At 48.9% G+C, this 14,841-nt stretch overlaps 1 long non-coding RNA gene across 2 annotated transcripts; it reads left to right on the top strand.

The window, feature by feature from the left end:
* The first annotated feature begins 2,583 nt into the window (after positions 1-2,583).
* LOC140616504 (uncharacterized) lies at positions 2,584-14,841 on the top strand. 2 transcript variants are annotated; one of them, XR_012016976.1, is made up of 7 exons: positions 2,584-3,464; positions 4,438-4,563; positions 10,756-10,803; positions 11,697-11,870; positions 12,121-12,291; positions 13,616-13,798; positions 14,289-14,841. It is a non-coding gene; the product is annotated as an uncharacterized lncRNA (long non-coding RNA). The 2 variants fall into 2 exon arrangements; XR_012016977.1 differs by lacking the exon at positions 12,121-12,291.

Raw genomic sequence — 14,841 nt, 5'->3', positions numbered from 1 at the left:
ACTAGCAAACCTAATTTAGAATTATGTATTTCTAAGAGGCCAAAGTAGAAACTGGAGAGGTTTTTTGTTTGTTTGTTTGTTTGTTTGTTTGTTTTTGACCTGGTGGCCTCAGAAGTCACACAGGGCAGTTTTCTCTCGGTTTTGTACCCCAGCCGTGATTTAGGGCAGGAGATGCTTGCACCAGGGTGTACCTTCTCCATTACCACCCAGGAAGCAGGACCCCTGGGGGCCACTTGGGGGACCCGCTGCCACAACCAGGTCCCCTCCCTCCTGTTAGACATTAAGGAACTGCATAGTGTATTAGCTTCTCTAAGAAGTGCAGTGTTTGATTTTTTTTTAAGTCCAGTATTTGTTTAATCCACGTCTGTTTGACCAAGGGATTCTTTTATATACCTGACACCTACTAATCCTGCACAGTGCACTTTGGAAAAGGCTGCTTTCGGCTGTGTGGTTAAAGGGAGTGTCATGGGGGATGCTCTGCAAAAACTTGTGAACTTTTTGAGTGTTCCACATGTAATAGATCATCTGACTTGTTTCTTGAGGCTCATTAGTGAAAGGCCAACAGTAACGACATGGCTTCTCTTTCTGTTCGGGTTGTAGGTGGTTCATCTCTGTTAAAGTCAAGGTTGGGTATGATTCTCTAGCTTTCGGGTCTGGAGGGATTGGTTGGGGGTCGGGGTTTGCTTCTGGAACTGGGTGGGAAGTAGAGTCAGAACCGCTAGGATTCCAGGATTCCAACCTAACTAATGCCTTTGGGTTCTCCCTTTGCATCCTCCTGTCTTGCATCTGCTTTGAAATGAATCAGCACTTTGAAGGACAAGCTGGGTGGTCCTCCCATTACCACATGATGTCACTCTAAGAAAATTAATAACCCCCAGTGAGGCTGGCGATGCCTTTCGTATGTGTAAGATACTCCTGAAACAAGTAACCCCTAAAGTTAGGGGGCTCCATTTTGCTGCACATTGGACTGGAGATCATCTCAGGGACCACACACCTCCCAGGCTCTGACAAGACCTCCCAGGGGAGATCCCCGGCAGGAGGGCGAGAAGAGCCTAAGGTTTAGGGGATATCTCTGGGTCACCCCTGCAAGACACCAAACGGAACCCAAAACTTCAAAAATGGATTTTTAAAACTTAAGTTTCATGATTTTAAAAAATAAAATAACTGTTTTTGGAATTTTTTTTTTTTTTTTGTCTTGGACAACCCTAGCCTGCCTCAACTGCCAAGGGAAGACAGTGGGAATGCTGGCGTCGGACCAGACCCGGTGGGAAGGGCAGCAGGGGCCTGACGCGATGGTGTCTGCAGGACGGACTCTCACGGAGGGAAGCAGGGGAGAGACCAGCCCAACCAGAGCAAGTCTGCAACGTGGGGGGCTCCCTGCCGCGTGCTCGGTTCGTGCTGCGTGCAGAGAGCTGGAAGGCGGCAAGGACCTCACAGGCTGTGGATGCCGGGGGAGGGAGGGGAGGGAGGGGAAACCCCGAAACTGGAGCGCGCGCTCTCTCTCTCTTTTAAGATTGATTGATTGATTGATTGATTTTTCTTTTTTATGATAGTCACACACAGAGAGAGAGGCAGAGACACAGGCAGAGGGAGAAGCAGGCTCCATGCACCGGGAGCCCGACGTGGGACTGGATCCCGGGTCTCCAGGATCGCGCCCTGGGCCAAAGGCAGGCGCCAAACCGCTGCGCCACCCAGGGATCCCCAAGATTTATTTATTTATTCATGAGAGACACACACACACACAGAGAGGCAGAGGCACAGGCAGAGGGCGAAGCAGGCTCCATGCAGGGAGCCCGACGCGGGACTCGATCCCGGGTCTCCAGGATCTCGCCCTGGGCTGCAGGCGGCGCTCATCCGCGGCGCTGCCCAAGGCGCTCCTTCACAGCGCACTGGCTTCCGCTTTTTCAGGGAGGGGGAGACGCCGTGAACTGCGGGGAGCTGGGGCGGGGGTGCGTTGCGACGAGAGGGCGGTGCCGGGCTCCCCGCGCCCCTGGCGGGTGCAGGTGGCGCAGGACCCCGCGGAGCCCGCGCTCGCTGCGGGCGGCGGCAGGCGCCGGGCGGGCCCCGAGGGCTGGGGGCGCAGGGCGCGGGCTCCGGGAGCCCCGGGCTGCTCTGCAGCGGAGGAGGGTCACGGAGCGGCCCGGCAAGGGGAGGGGGACCCCGCGAGCAGTAGGCGGTCGAGGCGGGCGGCCGGTCCGAGGCGCTTCGGGCTCCGCGCGTCCGGGAAGCCTGGCGCGGAGCCCTGCGCGCGGGCGGGGCGGGGCCCAGGGCGGCCTGGGCTCGGCGGGGCCGCGGCTCTCGGTCGTGCCCGGGGCGGGGCTCGGCAGCCGCGGGAGGCACCGCGGGGGCGCGGGGACCAGGGCGTGGGGACGCGCGTCCGCGGGAGACGGGCGGGGGCGGGCTGGGGCACCCGGGCCTCCGCTCCTTCCTCCTCCTCCTCTGTCGCGGGTGCTGCGTCCAGGGTCTCGGGCTTTGCCTCAGGGCCCGTTACCCGGTTCCTGGATCCCGACACCTTCTCTTTGGCCTCGCGTTGAATCCCCCTGAGATCCCCCCCCCCCCCGCCCATCTTTCGCTGCGCATAATGGTCACCTGGGCCTTCGGCAAACACTGACCCCTGCCCAGCCGCTGCCCTGGCCCCTCGCCACGTCCCTCTGGAAAGATCCAGTAGCAGAGCCAGGTTCTCAAACTGGGTCCCATGGTCAACCGAGCCCCATCTTCTTCTTTGGACTGGAGTTGGTGCAAAGCCACCCGGGTGCATCCTTATTTTTCCCTCTTGCACTTAGGGCTTTTCTCATGGATATGAAAAGGTTTTCTTTCTTTGCTCTCTTTGTACTGAGAGGTGAGTGATGATAGCAGTGCTATTGTAGAGTAAAAGTTAGACAGTGAGAGTGGGTGACTGGGGTGCATCTGAACAGAGGGCCCGTGGCAGCAGGTGTACCACCTGGGCTGGACCTGAACCTGCCACTGGAGTAACTGCAGTATCCAGGGTGGCCCTTCTCTTCTCTTCCTAACTGGGGTTGATCCCGGTTTGCTTTATAGAGGCCACGTTGTTACAGGTCCCTCCTGTGACGCCGAGGCAATGAAACGCCAAAATCCAATGGTGACTTGGCCATTTGCTGCCCGAGGGGCCCTCAGAGAATCCAGGCCAAATTAGAGGCCAATGGCCCCTAGATGCCCATGATGATGGCTTTTGGGATAGGAAGGAAACTGTAGGAGTGAGGAAGACCTTATCCTTTGACTCCTGGCACTAATCAACAACGATTAAGTTCAAATGAGTGGATTAAGTAGCTGGGGAATGTCAAGTGCAGTAGGCCCTCGACGAGCAAACACAGTGCAGAAGAGTCCTCCTGTCACAGCCTGAAGCTGGAGATTATTGGGCAAAAGAAAAAGAGAAATGGTGGTGGTGGAGGGAAGGCTCAAAAGCATCATGAGTTGAACAGAGAAGTGAAGAAAAGTAATTTGAGGTAAACCTAATTCAGGAACTATCACTTCAGTGGATTGGGTAGTTATGGGTAAACTACAGATGGAAAATGTTTATGGCTTTACTACTGATCCATACAAAAATATTTTCTAGACTGAGGATATTGATTCTCTCTTCTCTCTTCTTTGGGATACAGCCTTCAGGGGAACATGATGGTTGGGGTAAAAAAACAAAAATCTCTTTGAATCCTAATCTCGCCTTTCCAAGCTGCAAGGAAGGGAGAGAAAACTATTGACCACGCAGGCTGTTTCTCTAAAAAATAGGATTGTAGGGCAGCCCAGGTGGCTCAGCGGTTTAGCACTGCCTTTGGCCCAGGGCATGATCCTCCAGACCTGGGATCAAGTCCCACATCGGGCTCCCTGCACAGAGCCTGCTTCTCCCTCTGCCTGTGTCTCTTCTTCTCTCTCTCTCCCTCTCTCTCTCTCTCTCTCTCTCTCTCTGTGGGTGTGTCTCTCATGAATAAATAAATAAAATCTTTAAAAAAATAGGATTGTAGAATTAAATGAGTCACAGTGCGTTGTACACCTGATGGGTGCTATTAATAAATAGAATTGTCATTACTCAAACTACCATTCATCACAAACTATCTTAGAAGAAATCATGCTATGGTTTTAATAGGCACTCTATAAATAATAATAAAAAAATAAATGACCCTAATTTGTAAGTAATACCATATCTTATAGTGAGTCCCAGACTTCTTGTATTATCCTAAAGACAATATCACACAGACTAAAATACAGGCATTTTCTTTGTTTTGACTTGTTCCACTGAAGAATAACAGAAAAGTGTACAGACCATGGCATACGTGAGCTGGTACGACTGCCGTCAAAAGTATAATCAACTAAACCAAACCAAAGAATGAGAAGGGGGCATAGTCAGGGCTATGAAGAGCCACCAATTCTGGGGCAAGTCTGTTTGATTTTGGGTGCTTCCTAATTTTTCCTGTTGTTCTCAAGGTCAGCATGGAGCCTTCCCAGGATACAAAAGTGCTCTGGAATGTTAGCAAGAGTGGAAGACACTCTTCCTGTCCCTGGAAAGCCGACCTCCCAGGGGGTGTTGGGAGAAGAGAGAATAATTAAATAGTAAGTAAATTAATATTGCTCTCATTCTGCTTGCAGGGGCCAGACGGTGGGATTTACATTACAAAGGTTGAATTTACATTATAAAGAAGCCCTTCAGGTATTTTATAACTAAATTCTCTTAGTCAAAGACTTGTAGAAACTTGCCTTGACTAAATGTTCTTTATAAAGGCAACCCAGGGGAATCCCTGGGTGGCTCAGAGGTTTAGCACCTGCCTTCAGCCAAGGGTGTGGTCCTGGAGGCCCGGGATTGAACCCCACATCAGGCTCCCTGCGTGGAGCCTGCTTCTCCCTCTGCCTGGTCTCTGCCTCTCTCTCTCTCTCTCTCTCTCTCTGTCTCTCATGAATAAATAAAATCTTTAAAAAAAATAAAAATAAAAAAAAATAAAGGCAACCCAGTTCCACATAAAATGGCGTGAACAGTAATATGATGAATGCTGTTTTGAAGTGAATCTCCAAGGGTTTGGTAGAAGAAGGGGAGGCATGTGGAGAGGGTTGTGCTGTAGCAGCAGTGACTTCTATATCTGTGTGACTGCTCCTGTAGAGGTGGACAATGGGAGGGTCTGCCCTGGGGATCAAAATTAGCTCACAGATCAAAAGAGGGCAGGGGGAAAGGGGAAGTCTGCTGTGAATGAAACTTCAAGCCCTGGATAGGATTTTAGCATAATGCAAGGAGCAAAAGCCAAGGAAGAATGACCAGGTTCAAAAGAGAGTCCATGTCTCTCCTGGGACAGCCTCAGAATTTCCAGTGTGGGAGGCGATTTGGGGCAGACACCTCCTTCTACACCTAAGAGTATTTGTCTGGATGATCTCTGCAGGTCAGATGCTGCAGAGTTGGAGTTGGTTGGTCTAGATCGAAGAGATGGGAGTAACTAACACACACTCTCTCTCAACCACTGCTTGTACGCTTTATATTGTTTTCATGCCCAACAAATTGTTGTTGGGCAAAAATGGAGTCTTATTGTAAAGATATTAGGGAAATGAGGGCCCTGGTTGCCTCTCACAGAAACCCAGCAGCCTTCCACAGGGACCATAAGAGAATCAAGGGCACTGGCAGAGAACGAAAAGACCTAGGAACCAGGTTTCTGCAGTCTTGTCTTATCTTGCGTTGTGGTGACTTGGTGTCTTATTGCTCTATTCCCCAGACTGCTGCTTACCAAGACCATCCAGCTTCTTTCTGGGGTCTCTTTGACATCAACTGTCCCTCCATTGGCCATTTACACCTCCCTAGAGAGAATACTCAACTGCCCCAACTTAGTCTCCATGAGGCCAGGAGAGGAGCTTTGTTCCTCAAAAGTTGCAGAAGAGGGAGACATTCTGGAAGAACTGACTGGGGCTGCTTCTCTATAGGTGGGTGTCTCTAGAAGACACCTCCATGGAAGGGGCTGTGACTTCCCAGGAAATGTGCTGTTTTCTACTCTAGGTGCACTCAGATCCAGAGCACAAAGCCCAGGGAATGTGCTCGGTTTACCTTCAGTACCTTCAGTACTCACTGAATATGTGGACAGGAAAAGCCCCTCAAAGGGGGTGTGAAACAAACTTTTCCTTAAGAACAATCTCCCCTTACAACATTATTGGCGGGTTGTACAGTGTCTCTTTGTCAATAGCTATGACATCCGCTCTGATGGAGTATTCAGTACCCGGCAGGTACAGGGACAGCACCACACACTTTCCCTGCTCACGGAATCACGCGTATTCACTACACCTCACCAGTGTGAGCAGGTACGTGCCCTTGATAGAACTGGCCATGTGGTACGGATGAATCATCTATTTCTAGGTAACAGGCTAATCCGAAGCTTACTGGACTTAATCATCATTGTATTTATTCAGGTCTTGTGAGTCAGAGATTCAGGTTTGGTTCAGTAGCCAACACGTCTCTGCTCTGTGATGTTAGGGCCATCAGCCGAGTGGCTGGTAGGGCTGTGACTAGCTGGGAATCTCTCTTCTTATCACGATGAGGCCACTCACCTGTTGCTGGGAAACCCAAGATGGCTTCACTCACTGGTCTAGGGCCCTGATGTGGGCTGTTGGCCTGGGGGATTTGGGTTCTCCTTTGGGTGATCTTCCTCTGTTTCTCTCTCTGTGTCTCTCTCCCCTTCCTTCCTTCCTTCCTTCCTTCCTTCCTTCCTTCCTTCCTTCCTTCCTTCCTTCCTTCCTTCCTCTCTCTCTCTCTCACTGTCTCTTTAACTCTGTCTCTCTGTCTCTCTCCATGGCCTCATCATTCGGTAGCCCAGCCTGACCTTCTATGCATGGTGGCTGGCCTCCAAAAGGGCAAAGATGCAAGCTGCAAAGCCTCCTAAGGGACAGGATTGAAACTCACATAGCGTCGCCTGTTCAGCATCCATTGGGCAAAACAAATCACGGAGACCCCCCAGATGCAAGAAGAGGGAGATGAGGCCACCTATGCATGCAGGGAGGGGAGGGATGTTGGTGGCCATCTTTGCAGATCATTATTTTTCCTTTTCAATGATTAGCTGAGGATGGTTCAGACAGGAGAGCTCAGGGGTAAAGGACTTACACACGTTTCTATTGTAAAGTGGTTCAGCCTAGTGTGGTCACAGGACAAAAGAGAATGTCACAAAGATTCCCAGTGAAAGCCCTTAGAATGCCCTGTCTCCATGGATCCATCTCACATAAAATGGCAATGCTCACAACACCAATTATTTTTCTTTCAAATAGGCCCCATTCCAACTATTTACCTTTTTCCTATCTGGTTTCAGTTGATGATGTATCACCCCAAAAAATAATTTTACAGAGTTAATGCTTTTCTCATTTTTGTAGAATATAAGCTGTGTACTGAGAAGCATCTGGAAAGTCTTGGGCCATTGGAATGCTTAGCTGTGGGTTCCTGGAGTTTTTGATTTTCTGGTTAACTGAATATTTAGCTTTAGTAAGCTCTTGTTGGAAGATCTTAGAAAATGTACTAATTCACTTTACCGCCTTTATAACTAGTATATGAAATACTATTGAATTTTTGGCTCACAAGCAAATACCTCTAGGCTCAGAGTCAGCTTCCTGAATCTTGTTTTCTGAGCTGCTGTAGCAGGATCAAGTGGCTGAGCTGGATATGGAGTTTCCGTGAAGTGAATGGTTACCAAGTTGGATCGTTTTATTAGTATAACTTTATGCTTTCTGAAAAGAATGAAAGGCCACCCCTCTTTTCAAAAAATGCCATTTATGTGGAGGTTTTACCATAAACTTAAACACTTTTTCAACTGGATGAAGGGGAGCTATTTTGTTATTTAGTCATGGAAAGTGTTACTCTTGATTCGTAGGACTCTTTAAGAGGAAATCAGTAATTAGTATGGGATCGGCGGACGTCAGTGTGGGACCCAGTTCTTCCCCAGAGGAAGGCCTGAACAATAGGGGATGTGATGTTTCATTGGATTATCATTATAGAAATCAGGCATGTCTGTCTGGACATACTCTCTTTTGGGCTTTTGTTTCTATCAGACCTTTGGTCCTTCACACAGTTCCTAGTCACACTCTTGATGGCCTCTGCAGGGTAAGATTGGGCATTTAAACTCTGAAAGTGGTTCTAGGGCAGGGTGATATTTGTATCTGATCGAATAGAGCTTATCTTTGAAAAAGAGTTACTTGATTTTGATTTTAGAAAGGAACCCCTCCCAATGACATCATTTGCCCAAAGATGATTGAGAGAAGAAAGACTCCATGTACATATTCCAGCTTCAATATGTAATCAGGAAGTGTGATGAGCAGAGATGTTCTGTAGTTAAAAAGGTTAGAATTCTTTCTTTGTTAAAAAAATGTGTATATACAATGGATGTTACATCACATCGCTGCCCACGGCCATCTCTGTCGTTTCCTTTGTACTTGTCCTGTGCAAATTCCTTTATCTGATTTTCACTTATTTATGTATTCAGCAACTTTTGAAAAACCATGCAGGTATCAGGCGCCAGGGTCCTAAAAGATGATGGAGCTGTGGCCCTTCCCCCAGGAGACAGACACGTAAGGGGATGGTAGCAGCGCACCAGGTGCTGAGGTATGGACATGGGCCTGGACAAGCCTAGGGAGGTCAGCGAAGGCTTCTTGGAGGAAGAGAGGCTTATGCTGAAACTCTGAGAGCGGGAATTCATCAGGAACAATGTGGGGGCGAGGACTGGAGGTTATTTAAGATGGGGTTAGAGGTGAAGGGGCAGAAGAAGCCTCTAGCAGCCCTGCGGAGCTGGGGGCCCTTCCATTTGGGAAGAGTCACAGCCGCAGTGCAGAGGCTGTCAGGATGGGGTCCTGGAGACCCTAGCTGTCAAGGCCGGGAGTTGGGGCTCCATCCTGCAGGGTAGACACCCGGAACTGGGAAGAAGTTAAAGTCTCTGTCAGGAAAAGTGAAGAGGGGGTAAAGGTGGGAGAAGGTGGAACCGACGCAGAGGCCAATAATGCAGGGGCCCGAGGCTCGTTAATACTCTCTGGGTTCTTCCTGGCCGAGTGTACCTGCAACATGTCACTTATCCTCTGTATTTCCATTTGCTCATCTTAAAGTGAGGATTCATTACAGAGCAAATTATCAAAGTATTGGGACGTTTAAGTGATTTAGTATTTATAGAGCACTTAGAACAATGACCAGCCCATCATAATAATCAGTAGCTGTTATTCATAGTGGTCAGTGATGTCATCAAATGTGGATGCAGAGGGATGCCTGGGTGGCTCAGTGGTCGAGTGCCTGCGTTTGGCTCAGGCCAAAGGATGGGGTCCTGCGATGGAGTCCTGCATCAGGCTCCCCACAGGGAGCCTGCTTCCTCCCTCTGCCTGTGTCTCTGCCTCTCTCTCTGTGTCTCTCATGAATAAATAAATAAAATCTTAAAAAAAAAATGGATGCAGAAAGCTGGTAATGGTGGCCCAATAAAGGAGCCAATGGGAGGTTGTTTGAGATTCACCAGAGGAGAAATCACGGGGCCCGCAGAGAAATAGGTTAGAAGACTGATTCACAAGACAATGCAAGATAAATTCTTCAGGACTTGGCACCTGGTAGGACGTGCAGGGCAGAGGGATGAGTCGTGGGTGACCCTCAGGGTGGCTGGCCTGGGAGTCTGGCTGAGGGGTGAGGTGCTCATAATAGGAATAGGAACCAGGGAGGTGGAGCCTGAGGACAGTTTTGACATGTTGTGTTTGAGGTGCTTGTGTGACATCAGAGTTGGGGGCTTGACTGAAGACATGGATCAGGCCTAGGAATCTGGATTTGGGATTCATCATGATGTAGGCAGTGGGAGCAGCCATGGTATGGGCAAGCTGGCACAGGCCACGTGTTCAGAGAGAGAAAGGGACACAGAATAGAGACCTGAGCAGGACCCATGGAGACCTAGGTCCAGACCATTCTAGACATTTCTCTTCCAGGGTGTGGGTAATGTCTTAATGAGTTCAACTTGTGCTGGAATGACCCGTTAGGAGGCCAGCATGTCTGAGGGATAGTGGCTCCTGGGGTCAGCGAGGAAGGAAGGAAGGAAGACCCTAGGAGTGACTGGAAGAGGTGGTTAAGGATGAAAATCAGTTTTGAGAAGTTAGGAGAGGAACCTGCATGTCAACATCTCAAAGGCGGCCAATGGCAGGACAGTGATTGGCTGGCAGGGTCGGACAGATGAGGATGAGTAACTGATGAGGTCTAGGTCCAGGCTGGAGGGCTGCTGTGTCTAAAGAGAACTGCTCTTCGTTGAGCTGGCGCTGCCTGCTACCCCGCATGGAGCCTCTCAGATGGCTATATTTATCCCCACAGCAACCTTCAGTAGTGGGTACTAGTGTCCTCTTTATTTTACCAAGTAAGAAACAGTTTTTTGTTTTTTTTTAAGATTTTATTTATTTATTCATGAGAGACACAGAGAGAGAGAGAGGTGAAGACATAGGCAGAGAGGCAGAGGGAGAAGCAGGCTCCCTGCAGGGAGCCCGATGGGGGATGTGATTCCAGGACCTCGGGATCATGACCTGAGCCAAAGGCAGATGCTCAACCACTGAGCCACCCAGGTGCCCCCCAAGAAACAGTTTTAAAGAAACTAAATCACTTGTCCAGGGTCCCCCTGTAGTAAATGACGGTGACAGTCTGTGAAGAACCCAAGCGTGTCTGCCTCCTGAGGGTGCCGATGGGCCAGGGCCTTCCACATGGGTGCCCTTCCAAGCAAACAGATGGCAAACAGATGGCTTTCCAAGTGGGTGACCTGCAGTGAAACTAATAAAGGAACTATTTTATAGGTGTGAGCAGGGCTTCAGGAGACCACGGGGATCGTGCAGGACCTCAGGGTAAGGAAGAAGGAGGCTTGGAGGGGTGAGGGCGGAGGGCAGCGGCGGGCTCTGGGAAGGGGCTGTGAGTAGGAGCCAGTCCGAGGGGACCCTGTGGGGAGGACCCCGGGCAATACCACCCCGCTCTCATGGCCCCGCGTGCTCAGTCCCCCTCACTGGCCAATCACCCAGATGCCACAGGGCAAGAGGTCAGTCTCAGCACACAGAGCAGAGAGATCTGGAGAAACAAGTTCAAGCTTCCGGTACAGTCAGGCCATGGGAGCTGGAGAGAAGTGGAGGAGCAAGTCCAGCAAGCCTCGCTGTACCGCCAGGGCCAGCCACCTGGAATTGGTGACAGTAGGACCACCCCAGGAGGTCCACCAGGGGGCATCTTTGTGGCTCTTTTGGCATCACAGACCCCTTAGGCTTCTCCCCTGAATTCCAGGACTCAGAGGACTGACAGTGAAACAAAACCCACCCTTGGTGGATCCATGGGGTTCCCCTCTCCAAGAATCTCAGCCACCATTCCACTCTCCCTCCCCCTCCCCACCCCTTCCTGGGATCCTCTTCCCCCTACTTGCCCCACAGGACACTTCTTGACACTTGTTAGAGAAGTGCTGCCAGATTTCCCAGCTGCTCCCAGCAGTCAGGTGCACGCTGAGGAGGTGAACCTGGGTTATGACCTGTAGACCATTTAGAAAGGCCCCTGTCTTCTAACTTCAGAGTTAAGAGAGATGTGTATGTGCCTGTGTCTGAGTGTGTGTATGCAGGATGGGTGCATGGGTGCATGGGTGCACGGGTGCACGGATGCACGGATGGATGGATGCATGGGCTGGAAGTGAGATAGGATAAACTGAGTCCAGAGGCAGACTGCACGCCTAAGCAAAGTGCCTGCACTGTGTGTTTCTTCTCAGCATCCCTGGCTCCTACACTGTGACCTGGTCCTAGATCCTTGGCTGAGGGCTGGACCGTTTGGTGGACATGCTGTGGAATAAAGTGGAGACAGTAGTGGGGATTCCAGATTCATCATGAGGATCTCATGATAGTGACAGTAGCAGTCTTTGGATACTGCAGATTTTGGGAGCCAGGTGAGATCTGTGGTGAAGAGTTTAGATTTGCTGACCGCCAGCCATGTCCTTGCTGACTCACTTGGAGCATAACTGGCATGTGGCATCTATGCCTCCACATTGGTTCTGGGATGGTAACCGGATTTTCAATTTCCTTGAGTTTTGCCCTGGACGCCAGGAGACTCAACACCAATTTCTATGTTAGTTCTTCCTCCTGGAATATATTTCTTTTTTTTCATATTGGTATCTCTCTCTCTCTCTCTCTTTTTAGAGAGAATACCTGCAAGGAGTGGTGCAGGGGGAGAGAGAGAGAGAGAATCTCAAGCAAGCTCCACGTCCAGCATGAACCTGAGGCTTCATCTCATGACCCTAAGATCATGACCTGAGCCGAAATCCAGAGTGGCAGCCCAACTAAACCAACTGAGCCAGCCAGATGCCCCAGGTGGTTTCTCCTTTGACTCCAATGTCATCATTTCAGTTTAGGCCTTTTATACTAAGGACATTCAAACGTGTGTGGTTGGAGGTGGAGGATAAACAAATATAATTGGAACAGGAAGAAGAATGGAATCTGAGATGCAAATAACATACAGAGTTTTTTTCCCCCCAAATTAGGCTTGGTTGGTCTAATATTACCTGTCAAATAAAATTATAAAACGAAATCATCATGGGATCCCTGGGTGGCGCAGCGGTTTGGCGCCTGCCTTTGGCCCAGGGCACGATCCTGGAGACTCAGGATCGAATCCCACGTCGGGCTCCCGGTGCATGGAGCCTGCTTCTCCCTCTGCCTGTGTCTCTGCCTCTCTCTCCCTCTCTCTGTGTGACTATCATAAATAAATAAAAATTAAAAAAAAAAAAACAAAACGAAATCATCAGAGATTACTTCTCAAGGATCCTTACAGCAGGGTGTGGTTTTCAGCTTTGTCTGGCTTGCTGGACATACTGAGTTTGTGTTGGATCCCAGACCATGGGATGTGATTTGAGCCTGGTCTGTAGCACATCACAGCTATTGAACCCTTTTCTGCAGTCAGATTTCATTTTGGAATTCCTTCACGAGATGCATTCTGCTTATTTTCTGAGGACCTCCCTAGAATGGGTGAGTGACAAGAATTTTTGTCTGTTTCATTCACAACCTATATTTTCATCACCTAGAACAATACCTGGCACACAGTAGGAGCCCAATAAATAATCACTGAGTGAACGAATGATGGTATGGATTTTTAAGTGAAAAGGGGAAAATATTCTGAAATTTCTGGAGTGAGAATTTTCTGCAAAAGTGATTTTTCAGGTTCATAGCAAATAGCCATTCACACCACCCTCAAACTGCCTTACTGTGTATTCAGTTTCAAGCTACCCATCCAGCTGCGCACAAAGCCAGTAAAATCAGATGAAAGAGTCAAAGGGCGTTCTTTGGAATAGAAAATACGTTTTTCTTATTCTTGATATATCAGATGACTTCTCACTGTGGTGATGCTCGAGGCTCCCATAATAGCAATAGTTTCTATGACACTTGAAATAATCTATTAATTTACTACCTGTCCCTCCATTATCATTCAGGAATTTGTATAGCTTTGACAGCCTGTTTTTAATAGTTTCTAAAATTTCTCAAAAGTATCTCATAACCAGTAGTTATTTTGGCATACGATAATTCAAGGATGATATCCTTTTCGTGTGTGTTTGTTGGTGCTGGTATTGAGAAGAAAAACATGAAGCCTTGGTTCTAAATTAGCATCTTTTTTTTTTTTTTTTTTTTTTTTTTTTTTTTACAGTCAGATCCACATCATCATGCTGATACAGGTGGAAGTGGACAGTGGCCACCAAGCCAATGAAGCTGTGTTCTTTGTCTCCCTGGTGCTTGTCCAAATACCAGGCAAAAAAGTCATGATGACTAAAGGTTTACTGAACAGAACCAAATTCATTGAGCATTCCTAGTGTTCCTGCCACCACACCAGGTACTGTGAGGAGCAGAGCAAGATTTTAAGGCAGCGTCTTCTCCTGGGAGGAGAATGGGGGATGAGGGAAACGGGTGAAGGGGTTGAGGACTACACTTATCTTGATGAGCACTGAGTAATGTATGGAAGTGTGGAACCACTCTATTATACACCTGAAACTAATAGAACACAGCATGTTAAGTACCCTGGAATTAAAATTTCACAAAAAAGACAGCATCTCTGCCGCCTGCGCATTTGCAGTCTCTCTAAGGAGACATTACTCTGAACGAAATGACCAGGAAATGGAGTAGAGTTGAGTGCGAGTGGAGTAGACTGAGTGCGGACTAACTGGGGTATTGAGTAGTTAGAGCTCTGCTCCGGGCCACCTCGTTACACTCACTCTCTTGGTGATGTCATTCAGGGCTACTTTTCTTAAAATGATTTTATTTTATTATAATAATTAGTTATATTGTATATTTTTGTAACTGAAAAAACATCAAATTTCATGCAGGGTTTTGAATGGCTTTTGATGCTGTGTAAGTGCTGCTGACTCTCAAATGCGTGTCCTCTACCCAAAGCAGAGGTGGAATTCAGATGCTCAGAGCGGCTGTGACCCAACCTGCTCCTTGACTAAGCATCTTCCAATCCTGGGAAATGACATTGCTGACTGCCTGGCTGTTCGAGCCAGAAATCTGGAGTATTTTTTTTTTTCTCCCTTCCCTCCAGTTTACCCCAAGCCGGGTTGACTCCCCCACTTCTAGCTCCCAGGAATTTCATTGTCATGTCACTATCTCTGCTGTTTCCACACTGGTTGGAAACACCACTGGGCTCTCCCCTGAGTAGCAGACTCCTGAGTGTGACCCAACTCATTTTTCTCCCAGCCACTGATGTCAAAAACAGAAATCAGTTTAGATCGCTCATTTAAAATCCTTCACTAGGGGCAGCCCCTGTGGCGCAGCGGTTTAGAGCCGCCTACAGCCTGGGGTGTGATCCTGGAGGCCCGGGATCGAGTCCCACGTCAGGCTCCCTGCATGGAGCCTGCTTCTCCCTCTACCTGTGTTCTG

The sequence above is a fragment of the Canis lupus genome, chromosome 24 (genome assembly GCF_048164855.1).
Source record: "Canis lupus baileyi chromosome 24, mCanLup2.hap1, whole genome shotgun sequence".
NCBI classification, from domain to species: domain Eukaryota; kingdom Metazoa; phylum Chordata; class Mammalia; order Carnivora; family Canidae; genus Canis; species Canis lupus.
The sequence above is the reverse complement of the archived record's forward strand: the minus strand, read 5'-3'. Positions and strand labels throughout refer to the sequence as shown.